Source organism: Helianthus annuus, chromosome 11 (genome assembly GCF_002127325.2).
Source record: "Helianthus annuus cultivar XRQ/B chromosome 11, HanXRQr2.0-SUNRISE, whole genome shotgun sequence".
In the NCBI taxonomy this organism is placed as follows: domain Eukaryota; kingdom Viridiplantae; phylum Streptophyta; class Magnoliopsida; order Asterales; family Asteraceae; genus Helianthus; species Helianthus annuus.
Window position 1 is genome coordinate 91,448,833 of NC_035443.2, and position 5,472 is coordinate 91,454,304.

The 5,472-nt window shown below is 36.3% G+C and overlaps 1 long non-coding RNA gene across 6 annotated transcripts; it reads left to right on the forward strand.

Annotated features, from left to right (window-relative positions):
• Positions 1–612: 612 nt before the first annotated feature.
• LOC110890094 lies at positions 613–4,825 on the forward strand. Of its 6 annotated transcripts, none has more exons than XR_002564204.2 (10): positions 613–936; positions 1,039–1,162; positions 1,848–1,955; positions 2,045–2,094; positions 2,184–2,260; positions 2,339–2,389; positions 2,599–2,782; positions 2,890–3,166; positions 3,586–4,127; positions 4,484–4,825. It is a non-coding gene; the product is annotated as an uncharacterized LOC110890094 (long non-coding RNA). The 6 variants fall into 6 exon arrangements; XR_002564205.2 differs by having other exon boundaries at positions 3,586–4,068; XR_002564207.2 differs by having other exon boundaries at positions 3,586–3,815.
• Positions 4,826–5,472: the final 647 nt, after the last annotated feature.

The window sequence follows — 5,472 nt, forward strand, 5'->3', positions numbered from 1 at the left end:
TGATTTCCACTCACGCTATGATCTGGCTCAGTGGGTGCATGTTTACTTCCTATTATGGAATTATTTTCTACCTTTTTATTGATAGTGTCGATAATATATGGCATGACATCTATGATTCCTTGAGCTACTCTGTGTTCGATAGCACTTTTATCCACTTGGTTCCCGTGATTATTGTTATTCTTGATTTCCTGATTTACTTCGTTTGACATCTGAATTGCAAACATTTATCAGGTATTAAGATCACAGAATAAATTAAACAAACAATTGCTCAAACATATTGAACCAAAAACATCGATCATTGTGACTTTTACTCTTTCTATATATATATGTGCATCTATTACAAACTATAACTGGAATTTAAACACTAGTGACTATGCATTGATATATATATATATATATATATATATATATATATATATATATATACACTATATTAGTAAGCATATCCAAAGGACTTCTTAAGGTCATTAAAATTTCCTTAAAACACCATTAATGCATAATGTAGAAGCCTTTTAAGCACATTAATATCAAAAGTTCCGATAATACCCTTTTGGTCACTCAATATTTGGGCGGCCAAAGTTTTCGTTTAATATTTGAATTCCTGCTCACTAACAATTCCCCATACACCCCTCTTTTCTCTTCTTTTCATTTTCATTTACAGAGCATAATCATCACTCCCAGCTTCATCCCTACCTCAATTCAAACTTTAAAACACACACACACTCTCTCCCTGTTCGTCAAAGATCTAGATCTGGATTTGGATTTGGATTTGGATTTGATCTCTCTTGGAGATCCACCATAAGTCACTGCTATGGAGGAGGGCCGACCACCGTTCTGGCCACCTTCCCTCATGCAGACGCATGTAGAGGAGAACGGAGCGACAGAGCCCTAGACGCAGGTTCCTTATATCTCTTTGAAGTTTGATGCTTAAAACAGGTTTTCAGCACAGATCTTCATGCGAGTATTCTTTACCTAGGTTTTTTTCATCTCTCTTTTTTTTCTTGGTTCTTGATACTTTTTAGGGATTCTTGATTTTAGAGATAAAGATTGAATCATCTGGTGTGATGGATAAATTACAGAAAGAGAAGGACTGTAAACCAACAAGATTCTCATCGTCCACTTCCTCGGCTCATGCTTCATCTTAATAATAATGTATAAACAGGTAAAAAGTAAGTAAAATATAGTTTCTTTTACTTATTTTTATATCCCAGTTGATTTTTTGATTAATTACCCTATCTAGCTCAAATTGCTTTTAATCATATGTTTTTGATGAAAACCCTAAATCTATAGTCATACCAGGTTGAAGCTTTTTACAGGGATTATTTATATTGTTTTTATTTCATTTGTTGGTTAGTTTATTTATTATTAAAAAGGCTAAAAAGGAAACAGTGGTTTTGTTAGAAAACCAAAGAAAAAGAAGCGTGGTGCTTTTTCTTAATTCGTGCTTGCCTTTATTAAACGCATCCATAAAGCCTTTTATTTGTGGGATTTTGATACAGAACTCGATTTTGTCAGAATTTGATGTATTTATGTGTTTTTTTTATTTTTTTATGACATCTTTGTTAAATTTCCACACAAAACATAGAAATATATTGGTTTGTGGGTTGTTTTCTTGCTTTCTGATTAATTAAAGGGTTACCAAAAGGACGATTATGTCGGCACTATCATCATCGCATGAAAAAGAAGATTGACATTACACTACATGGGGATTGAATTAGAATTTCCTTGTTTGTAAAAAGAAAATGGCTACGTCATCTGAGCTCGTGTGTTACTTTTGTCCTGCCCCGTTCAATCAATTTCTAAGATAAAAGATAACCCATTTGACCTAACCAAACTGTGTTTTGCAGGCTGCGTATTTCTTGTCAGCTGTTTCTATCGTGTTGCTTGGTTTCAGGCGTTATGTTCTTTGCATATAGTAACTTTACTTCAGTATTGTGCAGAATGTAGTAAACCTGGTAACTTTACTCTTTTAATGTTTTATGATAATTGATGGTAACTTTACTCTGCATGTGATGATTCAAGATTTGGTGGTGATGACTTCTAGGGTTCCGTCGTTCTAGCTTTTGTTCGAATCAACGCTTAGGGACTCCGGAGGTAAATTTCAAACCCTAAAATGTCTAAAATCCCTGCTTCGTAGTTTGCCTAACCTAAGGACCTTTGTTTTAATTGTGAATTGTGTTAAGGATGGTTAAGTTTCCGGTTGCGAAACCGACTCTGGTGGTCATGATCTGACGGCAATCATTCTTGTTTGACGAATCAGGTAAAATTTCACCACGTATTATGCTGATTCGTATTAGCTTTGTTTTATGGTATTCTCTTTCTGTCTGCTCACCTGCAGTGTTGTTTTGCGTTCTTTGTCGCATGGTGGAAGACTCATCTAGCGTGGCAGGTATGATTTGACTTTAACCTAACAAAAATATAGGCTTTATTTTTTTGTTTTTATATAATGGAAAGATAGCCGATTTGGATTTGTATAAACTAGAAAGAATAGAATGTTGAGAATCAGTTACCGAGGTGTGTTCTGATTTTAATTTTGGATTCCTTTGTATGATTTTTTCAGATGTTTTTCATTTCATTTTTTTGCATTCTTTTGTGTAGTTCTTGATACTGTAGCAGGAGTTTGGTGCGATACAAAATCTGTTGCGACGTCTCCAAGGAAGGACTAGTAGATATAGTGCTGATGCTGCTGGCGGAGATGCCGCGGTTGAATTAACAAGGCAGTGTAGGCACGTGGCTGCTGCTGTAGGGGATTTAATTTTCATTTACGGTGGTTTACGCAGAGGTAATACCTGAGCTATCTTTTCAGTTCTCTCGATACACTAATAATTCACATTTTCAAAAAAATCTGGTACTATGGTGTTTTATTTAATGTTGTCTTGTTAACTACAGGGGTATTGTTAGATGATCTTTTAGTTGCTAAAGACATGGCTGCTGCTGAAATGACATCAGCAGCGTCACATGCAGCTGTTGTAGGTGTAGCCTCTAATGCACAGGTAGGCGGGAGGCCACCTGGACGCTATGGATTTGTTGAAGACAGAACGAGGCAGCCAAATTCTGAAACCGATGCTGACGGTGCAGTCGTATGTGGGGATCCTGTTGCTCCGCCTACTAACGGTGACATGTATACAGATCTCAGCACTGAGAATGCCATGCTCCCCAGCTCAAGGTAGTTTATCAACTAGAATTGTGCTTTATTTCAGCCTGACCAGTTTGACCCGTTATCAAACTCACTTAACCCGCGCGTTTAGGTAAAAAACAAACTTACCGATAGGTAAAAAGCTTATCGATACCAACAACATAGCTGGTAATGTGGGCCAGCTAATATGTTAAAAAATGACCAATGAAATCATCTTTTGCGCTTTGTGCCTCTGCGCGGAACCCTATCGCCTCAGTGTGCTTAACGCTTTTCAAAACTAAGTCGGGACCTAAACGCCTAAGAGCGTCTCATGTGTTTTTAAAACCAAGCAGTGAAGAATATATGCATAGCCTTGTTAACTTCATGTCTCTTACTTGTTAAAGTTTCAATCTTTTTACATTTCTGCAGCTTAAATTTACATTCTGACCTCATATCATAACTAAATGCAGAAACTGAGGATCACAACTAACAAACAAACATCCATACCCATGGGCGGATATAACGTAGAACACGCAGGGATCAACGTAGAACGACATTCTCCTAGAACAAATCCCAGCCACAGTTACAAAAAAATCTCGCTTCTGCCCCTAATTTTTCTCATATTCTACGAGGTATCCAGGGGCCCGTTTGGTGTCGAGGATAGCGTTAAGGCAGCCAACCTGCTTTTAGCACTTATCAGGTTCTTAGTCTTCCCATTTATATGGAGTGTACCCGAAGCTTTAATAACTGCCGAAATGGGCACGATGTTCCCGGAAGACGGTGGTTATGTGGTTTGGGTGTCATCTGCGTTAGGCCAGTATTGGGGGTTTCAACAAGATTGGATGAAATGGCTTAGTGGGATCATCGATAACGTGTTATACCCGTTTCTATTTATTGATTATTTGAAATCGGGTTTCCCGGCTTTAGGGGACGGGTATCCGCGAATCCTAGCGGTAATCGGTTTGACCATTGCGTTGACTTACATGTACTTTAGGGGCTTGACGAATGTCGGGTGGGTTGCGGTTCTCTTAGGAGCAAATAGAAAGTAACTGTCATAATTCATGAATCAATATTTATCATTATGTTAGCTTCTTCATAGGTCAAATTTTCCGAGTTATTTAGATTATGTCTAAAGATGTATGTATTCATATATGATATCATTTACCTTATTTTAGCCAGCTGATCTAGACTATTTCTTAGTTCAGAATGGGCTGTTAAAAACTAATTTGCTTACCTTTTTAATAGCCTCCAACCTGATATGTTTTACTTGCAGCTGACTTGGAATTGTCTGTTTTTCATTGTCTGATTATTTAGTTATAGCTAATGGAAGTTACTAAATAACGCATCACCTTTTTTCTTTATATGTAGGCACATCGAGGTGACCCTGACAACCCATTGCATGGGTTGATGGGTAGCATAGAACTTATATGGGGGCAGGTAAGGAATGAAGTATGGCAGGAGTCCTAGCAGGAGCCGAAGCTGAAGGAAAAGCTTGCAACACAGTAGGAGATATGAATTGTGAAAAAGAATATTATTATTGTTACTCAGTAATTCAATTAATTTTGGAGTTCCTTTTTTTGAGCAAATCTTGGGAGCGCTTTATGTAGTACCATTGCTCATGCCCAGGAACTGACCCGAACGATAACAAAAATGACCCGTTTTGACCTGAGCCGATTTGAACTGAGCCAATTTGACCCATTATTCTATTCACCTGGCTTGTGTATTTTGCCTCCTACTTTGTAACAATCGTTTTATTAACAACTTTGGGTTGAACATATAAGACATTTGGTTTAATCTGTGCCATAAGTGCTTCCAGATACATAATACATGGACTTTTTATATGATAAGAATAATTAGATGATAGTCGAGTTTTATATTTCGTTAATTTAGATTTGTTGATTTTAAAATTTATGAAACAGTTTTGAAACTTAGAATAGTTTGAGTAATTTTAGTAAAATATTACAGTTATGTTCAAAGGATTAATAAAAGATAAAATAATGTAACCAATAAAAAATAAGTTGCTAAATGGTATGTTTTTTATGGCTGAAACATACATTTTTTGAAAAGACTTGGAGAACGATATAAAGCAAAAAGACTGTATTTGATCATCTGAAACCAAACTTCCTTCAACATGGAAAGACTTGGAGAACGTATAGTTGATAAGGCTCTACCTACAGATTCCATTCTTTTTTATAATAGAAAAAGAATATTTACATACTAACATTATATTCCCTGACCTAACCTGTTAACCTGGTAATTACGCAATACTAAAAAAACAAAAGTTTATTTTTTTACATGAGATTTATGAAAGTTGTTTTTTTAAAAAGGACAACCTAGCCCATACTAAAAGCTGCATG